This window comes from Cryptomeria japonica, chromosome 10 (assembly GCF_030272615.1).
Source record: "Cryptomeria japonica chromosome 10, Sugi_1.0, whole genome shotgun sequence".
Classification (NCBI taxonomy): Eukaryota; Viridiplantae; Streptophyta; class Pinopsida; order Cupressales; family Cupressaceae; genus Cryptomeria; species Cryptomeria japonica.
In genome coordinates this window covers 483,595,902-483,618,056 of record NC_081414.1, presented here as the reverse complement: position 1 = coordinate 483,618,056, position 22,155 = coordinate 483,595,902, and the positions used below count along the sequence as shown (strand labels likewise).

Here is a 22,155-nt window from a genome sequence, read left to right as displayed (position 1 = left end):
GATTCTATTTTGAGGGATGCTAGAATGCTTTTGGCTAACCTTGACTGTTTCACCATTCACCACATCTTCAGAGAAGGGAATGCAGCTGCTGACTCTATGGCTATGGTGGGTAGACTGCAAAATGGCTTACGATGTTGGAGGAACACCGATCTGCTGCCAATGATCACCAAGGAGATCTTGGAGAAAGAAAAAAAAACAAGTCTAATGATGAACCCATATAATTATCATCAGATGAAGAGAACCAATTTTCAAATTTTGAATTTGGAGGGGAAACCTGCCCATCATTGGTTGGGCTTGCCACGTAGCTCCATATGGCCTTGTCATCAGCTACAAGGGGGGCTAGATAATGATGATATTTTTTGATGTAGTACCGATATAGGGAAAGATAATTTTTTAATTATCATCCAAATGGATATCATTGGCGGTGATAAAGGCAACAACTGGGCTCAACCAAATCACATTGGTTGGATTGATGGTTCACACGAGTGTAATAGATTTCGTGATGGTGAAATTTGTTTAGACACTACTTGCAATAATCGCAGTGTTTATTGTATGATTTTATCCCAGAGCTAGCTAAGTTTTCTTCTCGACTCTGCCTCTGCTCTGGTTCGGCCCTGTTTCTTTGTTGCCCCGTTTCTCATTTTCTCTGTTAAGGTGGAAGAAACGATCATGGGGGGTGACAAACTAAGACTAGAACCCGACAAAATAGATGAATTTAAAGCCAGACCGACGGTAAGGTTTGTCTGCTCGGAAGGCAGGATTGATAAATTTATGGAAAGCATGAAAGGAAACGATGAGAGACTGTCTAAGTAGTTCGTTGCCTCCTGGGAGGATAGAAGGGTTACCATGGGTGGTATTTCCTTAGAAATCAACGAAGAGGCGATTTCTCAGTCGACGGGTCTATCCATGGAGGGTAGGAAATGGAAGAAACAAAGTCGAATTTCAGATACCATCAGCCTGAACTAGTTTTTCTGTGAGGGGGAGAACCCTGTGAAGAGGGTGGGCGACTTCAACCGGGAAGAGCTTCCGCCGCCTTGGGACGAGGTCTACTACATCATAATAAAATATTTCACCCTTGAAGGACGATACGGGGTCTTCTACTATTATCACCTTCATTTCCTTAACCATCTCATGAATACAGATCTTATCTCCATTCCTTTTTTTCTGCTGTACTCTTTGGACTCTAATGTAAAAGATATTGCAGAGGTTAAGAAAAAAGGCAAGGACTTTCCTATTCTGCACCAAGGCCTATCCTCCGCCCCTACAATTTCCACCTGGCCCTTTACCCCCCGCATGATTTCTGTCCAGAATGTGCCTGAAAACCAACCCCTAGCCATTGCTACTGATAAACCTGACATAAGCCCTCCTCGACTACCTGAAATTGACTCCTGTAGTGAGAAGAATAAAAAACGCCATTCAGAGGATGCGAAAACCCCTAAGAAAGTTAGAATTCAAGAAATTGACTCTGATGTGGAGATTACGGATGAGGCTAACACTCCCCGCTGCTCTGTGAGATTGGCCTTCAAACCCCCTGAGAAATCCTTAAGGGACCCCTCCTCATCCCACGAAACCAGGAATTCCATCCCTTCTGACAATGTGGCCCCGTTTTAGTCCACCTCGACCCCCCACTCTATCAGCTTCACCCACGCTTCTGAGAGTCCAAAAAATTCTGAGTCCGGAGGCCGACCCCAAATCCTAGACCAACTCTTCATTCCCTACTCTCAGGTTCGATAAGATGATGGTGGTGGAGGAAGTGAGCAGCATAAAGGAGGAAGAGGACAACAATTTGGTGGAATTGGGTAAGAAAGTGGAGGGTATGTTTGAAAACTTGCAAGAAATCATCAGTAGAATGGAGGCCATTGAGAACAAGTTGCAGGACGTCTCCAAGTTTTCTCTGAATGTTATGCACTGCTCGACGACCACTTTGTGTCTTCTGCAGGAAAGCACAATCAAAGGCAAAGGAAAGGAGGACGAAGACTACATGGACCTCTTCAAATTCCTCACCAAGGAATGGGCTAGGAAGCTCCTCCCCAAGAGGAGCCATGGAAAAAATAAATAACTGTCTTCTATGGTTTGGATCTCTGGTTTTTTGTTCGGCCCTAGTGGCCTATCGACTTATAGTTTTAGTTTCTAGTTATGCTTGAACTTAACTATATGTTGCCCTACGTGGCATATTTTTATTAAGACTTTTATTTACCTGGTTAATATGCATAAAATGATTAAAGTATTTGATAGAGGAAAAGTTTAGGGGGTTGTGAATTTGCTGTTGCTTTGCTGATAGTTGGCTTGCCATTGTTTTTCTTTTTTATGTACCTGGGTCAACCCACTTGTTTTGATTGCTTTTAATATAAAAAACATTAATTGAATTATAAATTCAATATTAACAAATATTTTTTTATAATAAAATTGAACATAAATATAGTTAAATTCAAGTAAATAAATAAAATTTGAAAAAATAAAATTTAATAATTCAAGTAAGAGATTAAAAAAACTATATTAAGCTGATACAATTTATATTTTAATTTTTACATTAAAAATTACAAATAAAACCATATTAAAAATTACAAGTAAAATCATAGTAAAAAGGTTAAAAAATACAAAGAAATATATCAAAAGGTTTAAGAAAAATTAATTTTGTTTATGAAATTTTTAATCATCTTTTGATACCATAGATAATGTCAATATATTAATTTTTTAAAATTTAATAATCAATGTTTTATAGAATTTTTTTTAAATATAATAATTAATAATAAAATATTAAAATTGAACATAAATATAGTTAAATTCAAGTAAATAAATTAAATTTTTAAAAATAAAATTTAATAATTCAAGTGAGAGATTAAAAAAACTATATTAAGCTGATACAAATTATATTTTAATTTTTACATTAAAAATTACAAATAAAATCATAGTAAAAATTACAAGTAAAATCATAGTAAAAAGGTTAAAAAATACAAAGAAATATATCAAAAGGTTTAAGAAAAATTAATTTTGTTTATGCAATTTTTTAATTATCTTTTGATATCATAGATAATGTCAAATATTTTAATTTTTAAAAATTTAATAATCAATGTTTTATAGAAATTTTTAAAAATATAATAATTAATAATAATTTATTAAAATATAATAATAATATGAATTTTTAATGCTACTTAAATTTTACAAATTTTAAATTTTAGATATGAGATTTACATATCTTAAAAAAATTATGATGTTGAAAATAAAATAAAATAATTTAATATTTTTATTTCAATTATCTAAATTTTTAAGGGAACTAATTTTTAACCCGGCAAAATTCAAGCTGTTCATCTTTCCTTATTAGTCCCTGCCTTAAGGCGGGAACTAATTTTTTTATGTCACTTTTCATAAATTAATTTTGCTAATCAAATCATGGAAAAAATCTGTAATCTTAAAGTTTAAAACATGATTCTTTTGATATTATTATTTTTTAGATTTTCTTAAAAAATGAATTTGAAATACAATTGGTTGATAGAATTTTGCTGGTGGTTTAAATGAATTTTTAATAAAGAAAATATAGAAATTTAACTTCGTAATGTTTTTGGCAAACTTCAACTAAATGAGGCATGTATTATGGAGAGTTGGCATCTGTCGTCACCGACTCATGGTGATTCAAGGTAGGAGATTTAAAATAAATGAATTGATGCAGATTTAATAATAATCAGTACTTACTTATGGAATGTTGTACATATTTCATTAATTTTTAGGTTTAAAGGAAAACTTATTTTCATTGTGTACACTCTATTATTTTACTATTTTCGTGTTGCACAGAAAAGATGAATTTAATCTTGATTGGAAGCATTAATCAGTAACAAAGGAATTTCATCTTGACTGGAAGCATTAATCAGTAATAGAGGCCAGAGTATTTTCAGCGGGCTGACATTTAGATATTATTTGCTTCCCAAATTCCTGGATTTTTTTGGCGGTTCTGAAACTGCATTTAGGTAGGTATGATTTGCTTTCCAAATTGTAGGAATATTTTTTTGTTAGTTTTTGAAATTTCATCTAGGGTTTGCAACTTTCTATCGCTTTCCTATTAGAGCTGAAAATGACTGAAATCTGGATAAACATAACCACAGAGGTTGCGCTCAATGGAAACCTCATCTCTCTCCTGAGTGAGAACTTAGTCCCGGTAAGACCTGACCGACTTCAACTCAGCTCATCAGCATAAGGATAATATGACAGGCCACCAAAGGCCAGGCTAATCTTGCGGGTTCTCGCTTTACCCCCATAAGGACCACTCGCAACTCCATGATTAGATTCACACAATATATCAGGTTGTACATGATCCATATTACAATGTCGGAGTACCATCACTCCCTAGCTCAAGCAATGTCAGACTCGTCAAAACCCATTACTTTGTATGGCTCTCGGAATTTGTAACCAACAAAGCCACATGGCCACATAAGTGACCACCATTGAAGCTTCCAAATAAATAAAGAACCCTGTCCTGCCAGATACATGTTCCCAGCCAACAAAACCACATGCCAACATACATGCCTATCATGGAAGCTTCCAGATAAACTCTACAAATAAGCTTCAAATGTCAGCTTGTAGCTATATTGTAAAGACCACAGACCATAAAGCTCAGAAAATAGAGATCCCCTCTTCATTGAAAATACTTGTCACTCACAGAGGTCAGAGTATTTTCACTGGCAATGAATCCTATAATAAAAAATAAGTAATAATTCTGCAGCAGTCACCTGGGTAGAAAAATAAGTAATAATTCTGCACGCAGTCAGCTGGACAAAACAACGATAAAGAGTAAGTGTTTGTGAATTGTTCCTATGTTAGGCTCTCTACTTTTCTCTTTGACTAGTTTTACAATAACACTACATTTTATTAATAGAAAAGTAAAGCCACCACAAACCCTATTTGCAAAATCTTTATTGAGTACAAGATTTAATTCATTTTAGGGTTTAAAAAAATCCAATTTTAATTGTTGTGCCCTCTACCATTCTCTTGCTGAACAGAAAATAGGGATCTCGTTTTGATTGAAAGAAACTATTGGTCACTAATAGAGATCAGAGACAATTGTAGCAAGTTTAACTGTTTGTAAATTGTTCCTATCTTAGCTTTTGTGCATTCCTCTAAGTTCTTTGGCATGGCTTTACAATAAAACTACATTTTATTAATAGAAAAGTAAAGCCAACACAAACCCTATTTGCAAAATCTCTATCATTTCAAATACCAACTGTAAATGGTCATTAAGTTGAGACACCAACTATACATTAGAGGAGGGTTACAATGGCTGATTATGTCTATAGTCTATAGATATAGAAAAATTGGCTTTCAATTTCTGTCAACTGTTTGGAGAACTCTGGCTACAATATAATACATGTTCTTGGAAACTTAAATTTTGTAGTGTATGGCATGATCTCAACGATGCTATGTTGTTAATTTTTGTATGGTTAGCATAGGTCCATATGAGGTACCTTTGAAATGAGAAAGCATTGAAAAGTACAACTTTTATGAACGCTTGACTAGACTAGTGGGACAAACCCTTGTGCTTGACGAACTGTTCAATAATGCACACTACTCTTGAAGCATTTCAATTTGCTACTTACTAAGGGCTGCAAGTTTGGAGCAGATTTTGTATGACAGTGAACTAACAACTTTAAATTTTGGTACCCGACACACTGTGCATATTCAAGTTCATAACTTGACACACTGTGCATATTCTGCACACACAATCTCCCTGAAGACTAATCTACATATGCTCAATTATTGGAAATTTGTAATCTGAAGTATGTGCTTTCACAATGCAAAAAGTGAAAGAGCGAAAGAGCAACTCATTGAATATGATTTTCTTTGTATGGTGGATATAGCGGCTAATCGGGTCGCAACCCGCAATTGCTCATTGTACAAAATGTGGAAGCATACAAAAGAAGAAAAAAAGTCTCCAATAATTACAGACTTGTGTAAATGGGTAAAACAAGTACACTTATTAATCACCTTCTAGTAATTTGAATTTGAAAGCATTTAGGTTTCTGTAAATTGTTTGACCACTTGAAACAGTGATAGAGCATCTCATTGAATAAGATTATCGTATTGAATGCTGGCAACAACAGCTAACCTGACTGCAGCCCACAATGCTCGTTTTTAGTAATCAATTCCCTTAAAAGGTATACTGTGGTTGGAAAGCTTTACTTGTAGTTATGTTAAAATGGAGTGAAAATAATTATGCTTTATTTCATTGGTTAAACCATAGAAGCATTAATCGTTTGGGGAATTAATCGACAAAATAAAAGTATAAGATTTTTTGAAAAAATGGGGAATTAATCGAGAAAAAAATCGGCAAAAGATCGGATTTACAAAAAAATATAGAAAAACAATCAAAAATTATTTTTTATATATATTTAAGGGCATTATCATAGCATAGAAATATTGTAGGCAAATAAAATAGACACTTCAACACGGTATTTTAAAAGCATAAAGATATATTTTAAAAAATAAAAATAAAAGCATAAATCTGGGATGGCAGTCCCATGTCCAAGGGCTTTTGAATAATGTTCCAAATTAAAATTAAATAATTTTGAAATAAATTAAATTCTCATAAAATAGTTTTGAACAAAAATAAAATAAATAATATAATTAAAATAAAACTATTTAAATAATTTTAAAATAAAATAAAACAATTCATATTTTGGATAGATGTATATAAGTTTCTATATAAAGTTTTATGTTACTTAAAAATATTTAATTCTTATTTTATTTTATGTATATTATTTACTTTATTTATTTGTGAATAAGTATTTTTATTTATTCAAAGCGATTTTTTTATTTCAATTTAAAATTATTCAAATATTTTATTTTACAATAAAAAATTGGTGATAATTTTTTATTTAAATTTTATTTATATTATTTCAAAAATTGTTTTGGAAAAAAACTGGCAAATCAAAAGTATAAGATTATTTGAAAAAATGGGAAAATAATCGTAAAAAAAATTGGATTTAAAAATGTATATTAAAAAATTAAAATAAATGTTTTTAAAAAAAGAAAAAAAAATACTTGTTTTTAAAATTTGAAGGTATTTATCATTGTAATTTTTTTTTGATTGGTAATAGTTGTATTTTATTTATTTAAAACTTAACAGTACAACTTTAGTAAGATAATTAGCTATCAAACCAGTTCCCCAAAAACCACCCACAAATTTCATCCAAACCACCCAACAAAAATAGGAAATTCAAAACCAGTAACCTGTGCCCACACTTACCCCACCCCCACTGCTACGAGTACAAAAAGTTCCATATTACATCTTGCCATTCAAAAATCTGGCAAATTCTGTTTAAACAGTTCTTAACGAAAAACCAGAAAGTTTAAATTTTTCAACTGAAAATTTAATTAAACCAAAACAGAGGAAGTTGGCACCTAGAAGTACCCTGGCATGCAGTGACAACTTCGTCTCCCTTCCTTCTCATCTCTTGCAGTTGAGGCGCTTGATTCGCCAACCACCCTGAGTCGATGGGAGCCTCCTCTTCGCGCAGAGGCGTGTGAATCTCCTGTCCTTCCTTTTGCATCCTCGCCCGCTACCCCTCGTGAAACTGGTTTTTTCGACTCATCACCGCTTCCACCTGCCACACCACCCACTGCATTTTGTTTTGCCATTTCTGCTGATAATTTCCTCGTTATCGGCCTCCTATGTCTCAAATCCTCTGCCACTCTTTCCCCACCCTCCTGTCGATTCTCATCTTCCATATCCATAATTTGGACAAATATTAACAGCCCTTCCCATCCTCGCTTCACATCATCCTTAAAATGAGCTCTAGCTTCTTCACGGCGGCAAAGAAATTGGATTCGCGAATGTCTTGCCCTCAACTCCTTATTCTCCTCCGGGATAACTTTGGCAAGATTAAAACCCCATCCTGGCACCGCCCACTCCAACAGGGACTCCAAGTTTAGCAGGAACTCTCTTGGAACAATTCTCTACAAGACTTTCCTCACCTCTTCACAGGTGTGTCCCAACTCTAGACCCCACGCCATGATGAGCGAGTAGATATCAGCTCTGCACCTGTAACGGTGATTGATAACTGCCACCTCTTCTCCCAAAACCAGCTGAATTGCTTTCAAGAGTAGAGGGTCCTTTGCTAAGAACATTTTCTCAAGCTTCTTAAGGGGGACAGGTCCTCGAAAAGCCGACATAAGCTTGGAGGATTCCAGAGTGAAATTGGCCTCCATTTCTGAACTCACTGATGGTTGCAGAAAATTCCAATGAAATTGATTAAAATTTGGCTTCACTAACTTACCAACTCTTTTCATTAAATGTGCGAGCATTACAAAATTTGTATTCAATGCATAACACTCCACCATCGCCGTCAATTCAGAGAGATGTCGCAATAAATGCTCATTAACTCAACCTTACATAGAAGAAACCGACTTTCTGACAAGAAATTTGAATTATCTAACTTACCAACTTGGCAAGCGATCTTAACTCCAATTAACGGTTTCTTTTTTGCTATACCGCCACCTCACCTCCCCTAGCGTGAGATCACATGCTTCATTCGACAACCCATTTGCAATAACATTTCCTTCTCTTTTCACATGCGAGATGCAATAATTTTGGAAGGATTTCAATTTTTCACTTATATTATGTACATATTTGTTCAATTTCCAGCACAGTGTGTGGCCTTTAATCAATGCCTGGACTACAATTTGGGAATCACCCTCCAAGTGTACCTTCATCACCTTCATATTTGTTGCTAATTCAACTGCTAATAAGGCTCCCTGAGCTTCCGCCTCATTATTAGTGCCATCTTGAAGCCTTCTAGCACCCGTGCAAAGGATCTTCCCTTCATCATCACAGGCAAAACTTATTTTCACCCACGCCTTCTCTGGTTTTGACCACTTCACTGTCTCCCCATCCAAAGGGTCATTCAAAGGATTAACCCTTGGGAACCCATGAACGGGTCAAAAGGGTTTATGGTAACACTAGTGAGAATCGAACCGGAGTTGATGCGTAGCACCGAGATCATTAGCCTAGCACTACGCCTCATGACTCGCCTTCACACCAACTCGGCTACTCATGCACCCTTTATTTATCATTGTAATTAATAATTATGTCATATTGACAATAAAATTCCAATTAAGTTTTTAAAAGATATAATTTTTAATTTTAATATAAATATAAATATTTCTTAATTTTTTATTTTATGGTAAATCAAAATTATTAATAAAATTAAGTAAACTATAATAAATTAGAAATATTAATAAGTTTTAAAATTGAATTTAAATAATTGCGTCTATCAATATTAAAATAAAACAAACTATATTTCTTAAATTTAATTGAAAATTTTATATATTAATATTTGAAAATTAACTATAATATTTTTAAAAACTAATTTTAATTTATTAAACAATGATTTTTAATGTATAAAAAATATATTAAAGCAAAATAAATGTAAATTTGTATTGTATTGTAATAAATTTAAAATTTAATTGAAATAATTACATTTGTCAATATTAAAAAACAATGTTATATTACTTAAATTTAATTTAAATATTTGAATTGTTAAATTTTATATATTGATAATTTAAAAATTAAATTTTAACTCATTAAAATGTATTTTTTAAATCTAAGAAAAACATATTAAATTCATATATTTATTGTAAATGTTAAATTTTATCATTTTATAATAAATTTAAAATATTAATTCCTTTAAAATTTAATTGAAATATATACATTTGTTAATATTAAAATAAAACAAAATAAAACAATGCTATATTTCTTAAAAATTAAATTAGATTTTAATTTAACTAAATATTATTAAATTTTTATTAAAAAAATTAAAAAATATAAATTTTATTAACTTTATTTAAATGTTAAATTTAAATATTATTGTATTGTAAAAATAAGAAAAAAGAAGCAAATTTATCATTGTTAAATATTATGATAAATGCTAAATTTAAATATTATTGTATTGTAAAAGTAAGAAAAAAAAAAACAAATTTGTCATTGTTAAATTTTACAAAAGCAAACGTCTTCGTATATGTTTAAATTTATCATAAGTGTTAAATCTTATAAAAGAAAAAAAATAATAAAGAATACAACAAAAGAAAAACCCTAGGGCATGGAATCGCACGGGCCTGCAACGGCATCAGTCGGATAAATCACACGGCCCTACCTGTAATATGTTGAAAATACTACGAAAACGGTGGGGGTAAATCGTGCAGGGTAATCTTTGTGTTTTCTTGCAATTTTCCACCATTTTAAACGCCTTTACATGCCAACAAAGCATGTTGAAAAATGCACATTTAAATTTTTTTAAAAATCGCGATTTTTTTGGGGAAAAATCGGCTAACCTGCCGTTCCTGATTTTTAAAGATTACTCGCGATTTTTTCGTGATTTTTGCTTCTTTGGGTTAAACAACTGATTTGACCCCTTGACCCATCTAGATCAATTGTACGCATGTTTTATTCTTCTTATATGTCACTCTACTACTGCTATCACTACCCTCTTGCATTACCATTTATTGAACATATGTTGATAAGCATTTTAACTTCTATCACTACCCTCTTGCATTACCATTTATTGAACATATGTTGATAAGCATTTTAAAAAAGACTTGGATTATATTCTATGCAATGTCATTCTTGCACAGATGATAATCTTAAGTCTGATCTTTTTACTCTCACCATGAATCCCTATATCCAATTTCTTGAGACAATTAACAAATTTATACTGGCTAGACCAAAAAAATATTCTAATCTCATTTTCTGAAAACTTTTTCTATTCTTCTCACTCTCTGCATTGGGTATCCTGTACTGATTGCATTCCACAATTTGTCACTTCTTTTGTTTTTCCTAAATACAGTTAGTCACTCTGTTTCCTACATTGCTATCAAATGATATAACATTTCATTTTTGTACGAGTCTTCTAGGACAATCTGCATAATATTTAAGTTCACTGGCTTAAGAAAGATGTTGGTAAACTTCAATCTATTCATATTTTACCAGAAGTGTCACAAGAAACAATAAACTTTCAAAAGCCACTCAAAAACAAAAATATTTTATTTGCTTTCAGGTATTTGTACCTTAGGAAGTGTTTATTATGGCATTAATATTCATTTGGTTTTGCGGATAGAACTTACATTGATGCACAAATGCAATCAATTCCATGTGCTTTTCGATGATATCTCTTAGGCATTGGTATGCATGTCTTACAATAAGAATGCCATCAAAAGAGTTTGTTGCATACTTTTCTAATAAAATTGTTTGATATGATGAATTTAAAAATCATGTTTAATGTTGCATATGATTGTGTATCTGGTGGCTAGTCAGTGGCTTCCTAGAGGATCATCAAAATCTCTTTCTCAATTATGCAACTGTACTTTTGAATTTTCTCTTTACAACCTCTCTGTTTACTTTGTACAACATCTTTGTTTCATTGAAATTTACTAGATTGCTTGCTGAAGTTGAAGCAATGATCCACATTAGCACTTAATTCTAGAGTTGAAAGATGAACCAAATGCTTATTAACTCATCAATTTTTTAGTGCTTACAAATGGATTAACTTTTATTGGAAGTCATAACAACATTATTAGTTTTCACTAAGGAGTTTCAATGATAAAAGTTCAAGAGGAAAGTAAAAATCTCATTATGAAGGTTACAAATTAGGCTTATTCTCATATGTTTATGAACTATACAATGGTTACCTTCCATTAGTCATAGGCTTTGTAGATTAGGGCTTGACATTTTGTTACAATTGAAAAAACTTTATTGTGAAAAATATGATTCATATCATATATATATATATATATATATCCCTCGCCCTTAGATAAAGCTTACCAAGACACAATATATCAAAATATAGTACAATAACAATCTAGATAGTCTTGCAGGAAAGAGAAACACTTTTCCATACAAAGCATGCATTTTCTCCCCAAGAACCAGCTAAATTAGCAAAAACTAGCTCCATGAAGACAAAACCATACAGTATGAGAGAAATATTCAAGATACCCATGGGCTTTCAACCCGTACCCTAACAATTCATTCCTAAGTTGCACTGCATTCCTCCTTATTTGACATAATTATTATGGAAAATAAACATCATTATATCCATTAGGGTTTGAAATTGCCATTTTATAGTAATTTTGAAAACTGGTTCTTGGCAGGTTACAACCAGTTATTATTGTTCTAGCAAATATCAGTTGTCAATTGTTTCTGAAATTATATTATAGGACTGGGGGTTTTAAGAAAAAAATTGATAAAAAAAAATCAACAATGAATGAAGAGCAAAAATCAAAAGACAAAATGCCAGCTGCAGTGCTGCAGTTTTAATTTTCGTGACATTGATAAAACTTGCCTACTATACATTTCTTGGTTCCAGAATTTTTCCGTGTTCCAGTTTGCCAGAGAATTTGCTCAAGGTTTTCAAGCTATTTCCTTGATTTGTTCTCAGCTGCTGCAAAGACTTGAAATTGGTCAAAGGTAAAATCTTTTTTTTTTTTTTCAAATTTTCTTAAAAAGGGCTTTTGATTTGCTTTAGTTTGATGTTATTTTTTTTCAATATTTTCTAAACTAGGTATGTTTTAACTGTTTTATGTTGTGTTTCCTACACAGCATTCTGATTCTATCATTTTACTTTCAGCAATATCTAAGTCAAGCTATTTGAAAAACAGTAAGATGCATCAAAATTTTAACTAAACCATTATATCCTTCAAATCCTTGTTAGGCAATCTTTGCATTTAACTGTAGAGAAGTTCATTGATGAGCAAGGAAAGGACTCTGATTTTGTAAACAAATTACTTGATGATAGTATCATGGTGTTCAAAATCGTTGAGACTCAAGCATTTCATAATGTATATGAATTTTAATGCATAGACAAATTAAATGGTCAAAGCTATAAACATTTCAAATTGAAACAGAAGTGTTGCAATTTGCCTTTTATTTTCTAATATACAATATTAAAATGATTTTTTTACTCTTAAACAATTATAGAGATATGCTTTTCAGCAAGTTATAAAATAAAAATAGGGATATCAAAATTGCTATGTCAAATATATTTGATTTTCAGACCCGAACTTTAACAGGACAAAATTTATGTTTATGATATTAAACATTGCTTCAAATTCCATAAGTATGAGAATATCATTTTAAGCTCTTCAACAATTCCTGATATTTCGAACTGATTTCTGAAACTCATCAACAACTTACCTTTTATACGGAGATCAGAATCTAAAATTTTACAAATAAATAGAAGATTATAAAACTATATATAAACATGAATTAGAATACAAATGAATTAGAATACAAATGAATACAAATTTTCTGCAAATGATATTTTTCATGCTTTAGCTATAAATCCATTATTTCTTACTGATGAACTCATACTTCTCAATGTCTAATTTTGCTGGAATTTGAATATAGAAACCGACAACAATCAACTCATACTTCTCAATGTCTAATTTTGCAGAAATTTGATTATAGAAGCCGACAACAATCAACAACTCAATGCTGCAACAATTGAATAGCTTACAATCCCTCGCATACATATAGTGTTTTATTTTTTGTAAACATTAAATTTTTCCAGCTGAACTGCTACACTTGAAAATTTGTTTCAAATACAAAAATATTTCACATAATAATTTCGATACCTCTTTCACGACTGTTGCATGTTTCAATTGCTGAGTCTAGAGGAGTGGGAAATAGTTCACTGATATTGCTAAAAAATTTAGCCAATTTACTGTCTTTAATGATATTTTAACCTTCAAAGACTTAATTTCTGCAATGTAGTCTAACTTAGAATGATCTTATGTTTCTTTTTCTGTTTGCTCATCTGGAGTGTATGATTTCTACAGTTCATTGCTCTCTGTCAAATGGGTATTATTTATCTTCAACCGAGCTAAGATATAATTGTATCTAGATGAATTGTGTGCACTATTTTTTAAAAGTTAGATGCAATATATTCGCTCTAGTTTTTTACTTTTTTTTCACGTTCTGAATTTTTAAAAGTCCCTTATATCAGTATAATGCTTATGATGATCAAATAAAGTAATAAACCCAATTCTCTACTATTTGGTTTCAAAATATGGCATAAAGGATGTGTGATAGAGCTAACTGGTTAACTTTACGTATTATGATAGGAGTACAAATTGACAAACCTTGTGAAACTTTAACGAATTGAAATCTATAAAAGAAATCTATCATGGTTCATATTTCCTGCATATTGGTACTCAGTATGAACTTTTGTTACCAAGTTGATGTATTTTCAAGGAAGCAATGAGACTGAAAAGAGTATATATATAGTTTGATATCAGATCCACTGGACTTATGGGGCTTGGGTGCATTGTAGATATAATTCCACACCATTCTCAAAGTTTCTGCTTCTGACTGATAGTTAAACTTCTTTTAATATTTAAAAAGGTTGTTCGAGTCATCTTCAATTATTTATTTATTTTGTTAAGGATTGCATATCCTCTGGTATCTAACAAATCCTCCGTGAGTGCTAGGTTTGATGCAAAATGTCTTTCATTTAAAGTGAACCCATTCGGGTGATGCATATGACTTTATTAAACAATTGTATTTCTTTGCTCTATTATGTGTTTTGTGACATGCCTTTTGCATTTAAATTATTGACACGATGCTTTTTTATAAGCAACTGAGTTTAGAATTCAGTTTTTCCACCAGGAAAGCCTACATAAAGCAGAGAATGAAAAATATAACAAAGGTTACAATATTTCACAATATTTTTCCAAATTATTGAGACAGAGGGATATGTAGAAAGTTAAACCATCTGCTTGTTCCAATACAGTCAAGCTGTATTGGCAAAGAACTATAGTTTACAAGTTTTTAGCTAATGGCAGGGACTCATGCTGCCTCACAGCTCTTGTTAATATATCTTTTTTGTTTCTATTTTTCAAATACAAGTGAAATCGTGGAGTACCGCTAGGCTAGTAAATCCTTTTGTTTTTTTAAAATGAAACTGTTTTTTCTTTTCTATAAGAATAATAAATAAATACAAAGTAGTGGGTATTATGGAAGCTCGTGCAATGATGCTCTGTTGTCTAGCTTAAAAAGCTCCCCATGGTACTCGTATATCTTCACACCTCTACAATTTGTAGGGATTCAGGTAACTGGGTAAATCAGATGATTTTATTTTTATGAAAGCTTTTACAAGATTTTCTTTCTGTAAAGAGTAATTTGTTTTTTGTGAGAAACATATCTTTTTTATGAAAAACCAGAGAAAAAGGTTTACAAAATTTGTGTGGTAATGTATTTTCTTGTTTTCTTCATAAGATTTTATGAAAGCTTTCCCATATCTTTTTCCTTAAAGAAAAAAATTTAGAGGGTTCTCTCATAATGCATTTTCTTGGTTCTGTGAAATATTGGTGATTTGCCATGCAACATGAGCTGCATTGAATGTGAGTGGTTTTATGAGTGTAATGTGATGAATTTAGTTTTTTTTTGAGCCTTCTTAACTGGAGTTACTTGAATTTAGGTTCTAGTGGATTTAGGCTTTAAATATTTTATCCCTATTTTGATGATTTTCTAAATTTATGTTTTTTATACGGATTAGCGGCTTCTTTAGATGTGTCGTTGAATTGAAAATTGTTCTATTTCAGACTAGTAAAATTGTTGCAATTTTAGGGGCATAAGAAGATTTTAAGTTATAGGCATTTGGAAAATTTGAAGAAGGTGAACCGTCTCTTGGATTTTGTACTGTGTTTCTCCTTTCTTTGACACTATTTTGTTATTTTTTTGTTGCTTATTTTTGAGTAACTGAAATTTTCCGAAAGGAAGAGTGTTGAATTTGGCTAAAGTTTCAATGTTCTCTGTGTTCGCATCAAATTAAAAACTAGCAATTGCACCTTGGTGTGCAATGGGTACGCTGAAAAGGTTTTCATGGTCAATTAGGGAAAAGATAATAATTTTTTTCATACATTTGTGCAATACATGAGATAAATTAGTAGGCCATTTAGAAAATGACATTTTCTATGGAACAAAGGTCTCAATGGAGAAGTAATAGGGAGTTATAGATTCAAGTAAATAATGCATCCACTTTTAGGTTTCAAAAACATGATTAAAATAATTTCTTTGAATCAAGAATATAATTATTATATACTTCAAAATTAATTTCCCTAATAATAATTTTATTTTATTTTCTTTTCAATTCGAAATCTCTTAGATATTTTTAAAGATGTTATCTAGAACATATGGATATATATTCTCAAGTTCTATTTAAACTATATTATTATGTTGAATTTGATTTTTCATATTTAAACTATAGGAGAGAGAATGAGAATAATATAGATCAGTGAAGAATAGGAGAGAGAGGAGGGTAAGGAGATAGAGATAAACATGATGCTGGAGATGGAGTTGGAGAATAGATCAATGAAGAATATGAGAGAGAGGAGGGTAAGGAGATAGAGATAAACGAGATGCTAGAGAGGGAGAGGGATAGGAGAAGAGGAAGAGATAAAGAGGGAGAGGAGAGATAGATAGATAGAGATAGAAGAAATAAATATATGGATAGGGAGAGAGAATTAGAGGAATATATATAAATGCAAAGATAGAAAGTGGTATAGATAGGGGTAGAGAGAGAGAGAGAGGTGGAAGAGAAAATATGGGGAGATATAGATAGAGAGACGATAAAATATAATTATAGAGGTCTACGAAGAGATAAAGGGAGATACTTGGATGGACAGAGTGAGATAAATATGTTTGGATATAGATGGGGAGAGCGGATTATAGAAGTAGAGATGAAGATAGAGTGAGATAAGAAAAGGGAAAAAAATTGATAGGGAGATAGAGAGAGATATTGAGATAGAGAGAGTGAGACGGAGAGATAAAGAGAAAGAGATAGGGAGATAAAGAGGAGGGAGACATTATAGAGAGATATAGATGGTGAGATAAAGTGGTAGAGATGTAGAGATATAGGGAGATATAGAGAAAAGTTGAGGGGGAGAGGGAGAGGGAGAGGGAGAGAAAGGAGGAGACAAAGAAACAAACAAATAAAGAGAAGTAGAGATTAAAAAATAAAGGGAGGGAGGGACAAAGAAATAGGGGGAGATAGAGAGAGGGAGAGAGATATATATGGGAGAAGGAGATAGACAGAGATATATGGGAAGAGAAGGGGAGGGAGATATGGGGAGAAATAGAGAGGCAGAGATAGAGAGAGGGAGGGAGAAAAAGGGAGACAAGTAGAGGAGGGAGAGAGAGGAGGGGTAGAGAGGGATAAACATAGGTAGAGAGAGTTAGAGAAGAAGGGGAGAGATGGATAGATATAGATAGAGGGTGATATAAAGAGAAAGAGGGGATAGTGAAAGAGATAAGAGAGTGGGGGAGAGATAGAAAATAAGGAGATAGGAGTAGATAAATATATATGGAGAGAGAGAGAGAGAGAGAGAGAGAGAGAGAGAGAGAGATGTGTGAGACCAATAGTAATATTGTTTTAACAAAATATTAAATTGTAATTAACATGTATAGCCTTAATATTTTTTTTTGTCACATATGCACTATCCTTTAGTTCCTTTATCCCACATTTCATCCGTTTTAACAAGAATGAGGCAATAAAGAATCTATACAATTTTTTGGGTCAATTTCTATCTTGCTATTTAGTTTATAAATGAATTTTAATCGATTAATATTCATTGTATTTAAATTTTATTTTTAATTAATTATTATTATTATTTTTGCTACTATTTGATTTAATAATTTTTTCCAATTTTTTTATTATCTTAGATATGTTTAGATGTGTTGGCTTGGTTTATATTTTTTATTGATTTGGTTCTCTTAACCTCACATTTTCATTTTGACATTAAAAAATATAAACCTCCTTCAAACAATTTTTATATTCTAGCATATCAAGGCCTTTACTAGAATAAGGCTGGGAGTTAGTCTTAACTCAATTTTAAGTCATATGTGATTAACTGATTAACTTTTACAAAATTTTAATTTACTAATAGGTCCAATTTGATTCTCTTCTAATTAACTATAACTCACTAACTCTTCCATCAAAACTTTAATATTGTAAGCCTAAGACATTTAAAAATAGACATCACTCTAGGATTTCTTAATAAAGAAAAGAGTCCTACCCATCCATCATTTTAAGACAACTTATCTATCTCAAAGAGCACTAAAGAGTTCAAAAATAAAATTTTGTATGTCATAATGGATTTTACATCAACAACCTAGTTCTTCCACTAGGTCACTTTGACACCTATTGTCTTGTATTATATTGTATCAAGTCTCGAGTCTTAAGTAGTTAACATAATCATAATTTCATTGTAGTTATATGCATTTTTTAATTTGTCCCCTCCCCCTCTCCCTCTATATCTATCTCTTCCTCTATCTCTCCCTCTCCCTATATACTTATCTATCTCTACCTTTCTCTATCCCTTTATCTATTTCTCTCCCTCCTCCTCTTCCCCTCTATCTCTTTACACTTTGGGCAGAAACTTGAGGCTATGCCTCTCTTGTTTTATTCTATTTTTCATTTATCCCACATTGATAGTGCTTTAGGATGCGTGCTAAAAAGAACTAACTGAAAATTTTGCAAATAGTGCTTGAGGAATCGAGTCTTTGGCATTTGTGCTGGAATTTGTTCAAGACATTTGAACAACACTTTCCACCTGTGAAAGATCAGGCCTGGAAGGTTTTTTCAAAAATCCAAATTGTTTGAAGAAGCTATATCAGTTGGGGAAGAGTACGGCTGGAAATATTCAGGTACATTGCTAATTTTTCATTGTCTAGAGTTGGTTAGCAGCCTCAAGTGGAATGAGGTGCGGCAGAGCTCATAGTAGTTCATTTTAAAATTAGCTTTGCTCAGCATAAGGGGAAGGACCTGCAGATTGCACGACTTGGCTCATGCAATATTGAAAAATACCTTGACAGCGTAGGAGGGCAGTTTTGCAGTTGCGACGACTTGGGTGAAATTACCAGATTTTGAAGTTGGAACCATGTGTTTAGCCGTGGTTCTTCAAACACAGGGAAAACGCTGAACGTCTCCTGGCCGCTAAGTTTGTATAAAGTTGTGGCAACTTGGAATATGCTGTGCGCTGGGTTTAGTGGACAGAACTGGGCGTGTTCTTTCTTGGTACGACTTTGACACATTGCTGGGAATAATTATCCCTGTTGTATGCGAACAGCTAGTTGTGTACCCATTATTAGCAGCCACAGTCTTCTATCAGGTCACAAGGGATGAATACTACCAAACGGAGAAGCTGAAAGTAGTACGTGGCTACAGGCAGTCGATACAGATTGTCTATAAGAAGATTGTATGAACTAGTCTGCCCATTTGGGAGTAACGCTTCTTACCAGGTTCCATACTTCTAGGCTCATTCTTGTTAAGTCTTGTAATATCTCAAAATTCCCCAAGTTTATGGATGTCTTGTAGTGTGATTAAAATAATAAATCTGGGAATTTTTTACAGCATTTAACAGTTCAAAGAAATTTTCAGTTTGATGCAAATGTTGTAATATGTGCATTCATGTTAGTCTATGCATTATTGGCAATGATATGAATGAAAAACAAACAATAAAACGCACCAGGTATCAGCTAAACAAAAAAAATCAGTCCTTAAATGATTGACAGCCAATTGTTTGACGAAATTACAGTCCAGTAGGTCATGAAGATCCTACGTTGGAATGTCTGAGGCCTCAATGGCCCGGACAAGCACCGTTTGCTCAAATGGCTTATCGAAGTTGAGTGTCCATCAATTCTTCTTCTTCAAGAGACTAAGATGGACCATAGCCTCACAATTGGCAACATTTATTTGGCAAAGTTGTAGATTTGGGCACCTAGAGATGAGTATAGATCCATGCAAAAGATCATGGGGAGATCTGACATTCTTAATTGGTGAGATAGAATTTGCTAAGGTGCTTTTGAAAGAGTGATGCCCTAAAATTGGTGGTGGTCTTTGTGGCTATGAGCAACTTACAACGAGTAGAGTTATTGTTAGACTTGTGACATCTAGAAAAGGAAGGGGCTGAAAATTTGTGAATGCTTAATAAACCTATGTCTTCTTGAATTTTGCAATCACCCTTCTTAGATTTGGAAGTAGGGGAAGAAAGGAATTTAGAATAGTGTAGAGTATTCGAAAACGAAATATTTATTTTTTGTTACAGTTTTGTATCTTAATTGGTTGTGATCTTTTAATTTTTGATACAAGAAGTTGTATTTAAAGTCTGTTGGTTTAGGATAGGAATAGAGCAGACAGCAAAGAAGGTATTTACTATTTCTGTATTTCTATTTTGATTATTGTAGGAGATAGGGTCATTAGAAAATCTAGAATCCTTGAGAAACATATTGTATTGGTGATACTGATTTGGTTATATTGCACATTCATATTTTTGAATAGTAATTTTTGAAATTTCCTTTAGGACAGACAAGGTTATTATTTTTGGATGCTCATTCTTTCCTGCCAGAGGCAGGTTACTTCTGCATTTGTTGGATGCAATTTTTTATGGGACTGTGTCGCCACCCCTATGAAACTTTGCTTTCAGGCCTCTTTCTTGTTAGTTATCAGTTAATCCTCAAGTTCACATTAGGTCCAAGTCAATTTTTATCTTCCCAATCAATTTGCAAGGATTATCTTGTCTTTTGATTCTTTCAACAAATGCTTTTTGCATGGTACTGGTGATTGCTGCAAGCTAATAAAGAGCAAATAAGTGTTTTTGTTGTTTTTAGGGCTGGCCTACTGTTGCAGCAGAAACAGGATCAACTGGATTTAATTTTTAGGTAAAAATGATATTTATATAAGGTCAGGTCACTTGTTTTTCACATTTAGTTCATAACAGATCAGCAAAACAATAAAGGAGCAGGATATGCATTTCATGATAGAGCAGGTTCAGCATTTAAACAGCAGAAAGGATTCATCTACAGCAAATGCAAGCACAAAGGGAATTGAAATCAGCCATGTGCACATTTGAGGGGCTAAAACTATAATCTTTTCCCAAGCATACTTTCAGCTAGCAATGACCAGTCATTTATCTGCCAAAACATGAGAGAAAAATGGCAGTGTGTTATCGAAAAATGGCAAAGTGTTATTGAAAAATGGCAAAGTGTTATCTTTTCCCAAGCATACTTTCAGCTAGCAATGACCAGTCATTTATCTGCCAAAACATGAGAGAAAAATGGCGTAGTGTTAAGGAAACTCTGCCAAGGATTAGGGTGTTGGCAATTGTTAATGGTTGGTGCAAATTCATTAGCAAAGCCATGTAAGATCAACATTAAAGGCAGTGAAAGGTGGTGGAGTGTCAAGTGATTACTGCCTAGCACATAAGAAGTTTAAAAGATCTGAAGGTCCATTTTGTTGGTAGTTAAGCCATATAAGATCTTTGCCAAGGTCTTGATTACATAGTAAATTGATTAGTGAAATGTGTGGGATATTTTGTCATTGATGTCAAATGTTGATGATCAAGGTTGTATGAGTGCTTGTCAAGTTGCTGATTATTCATTAGATTTTCATCAGTTGTTCAGTTGAGCTACCTGGTTGGGTGCTTGAGCTACTTGCCTACTTGCTTGAGCTACTTGAGCTGCTTGGGTGTCTACTTGAGGTGCTTGTCTGTGTGTTTCAACTACCTGCCTTTCTGGTTGAGCAACTTGTGTGTGTGACTAAGCTGGTTGGGTGTCAGCTTAAGCTGGTTGCTTGTCTACGTCAGCTGCCTACTTGTTGCTTCTCTGCCATGTCACTTGCCATGTCATCGGTTGAATATTCAATGAATCTGTGGCGAAGAAGTTTTTAATAAGGATGGTGTATGTGGAGAAGATAATTATTAAGCATGCGATTGGTATGTGGTGGTATGCCGCCATTCTTTCCTAAGGCAGATAAAAGTAGTGTGTGGTATAACTACACTGGCAGCTGTGAGTTTATGGGAAGAGTGGGTGTATCAATTTTTTTTTGGCAAGTGATGGTATTCAGTGTTGACTGTGTTGGTAGTGTGTTAGAATTTTAAAAAAGGGACAGCACGATATTGCTATAGGAGTTTGGACAAACAGTAACCGCTGTAATTGTTTATGGTAGCAGATATTTTTAAGATGGAGTGTTAATAAGAAAAACGTTTTTTTTCAGAAGACTTTATGGGATTGTGGGGTCCGTTTTTTGGTTGAAAAAGATATGCGTTGCTGTCTGTAACATTTTGAGTTAAAGACTTGATTAGAATTTTCAGTATATAGCTTCTCTGTTTTGAACATGTAAG

At 32.9% G+C, this 22,155-nt stretch overlaps 1 protein-coding gene across 6 annotated transcripts in view; it reads left to right on the top strand.

Annotated features, from left to right (window-relative positions):
- The first annotated feature begins 10,031 nt into the window (after nucleotides 1–10,031).
- The window catches only part of LOC131039436 (uncharacterized), a 107,881-nt gene continuing 95,757 nt past the window's right edge, over nucleotides 10,032–22,155 (top strand). The window contains exons 1-2 of one of the 6 annotated variants that reach the window (XM_059213561.1): nucleotides 10,032–10,189; nucleotides 12,345–12,445. The gene's annotated coding sequence lies outside the window, so the exon portion shown is untranslated. Of the gene's footprint in view, nucleotides 10,190–12,129; nucleotides 12,446–18,519; nucleotides 19,277–22,155 lie in introns of those variants that run through there. The other 5 variants (XM_057972206.2, XM_059213562.1, XM_057972209.2 and 2 more) reach the window with 5 other exon arrangements.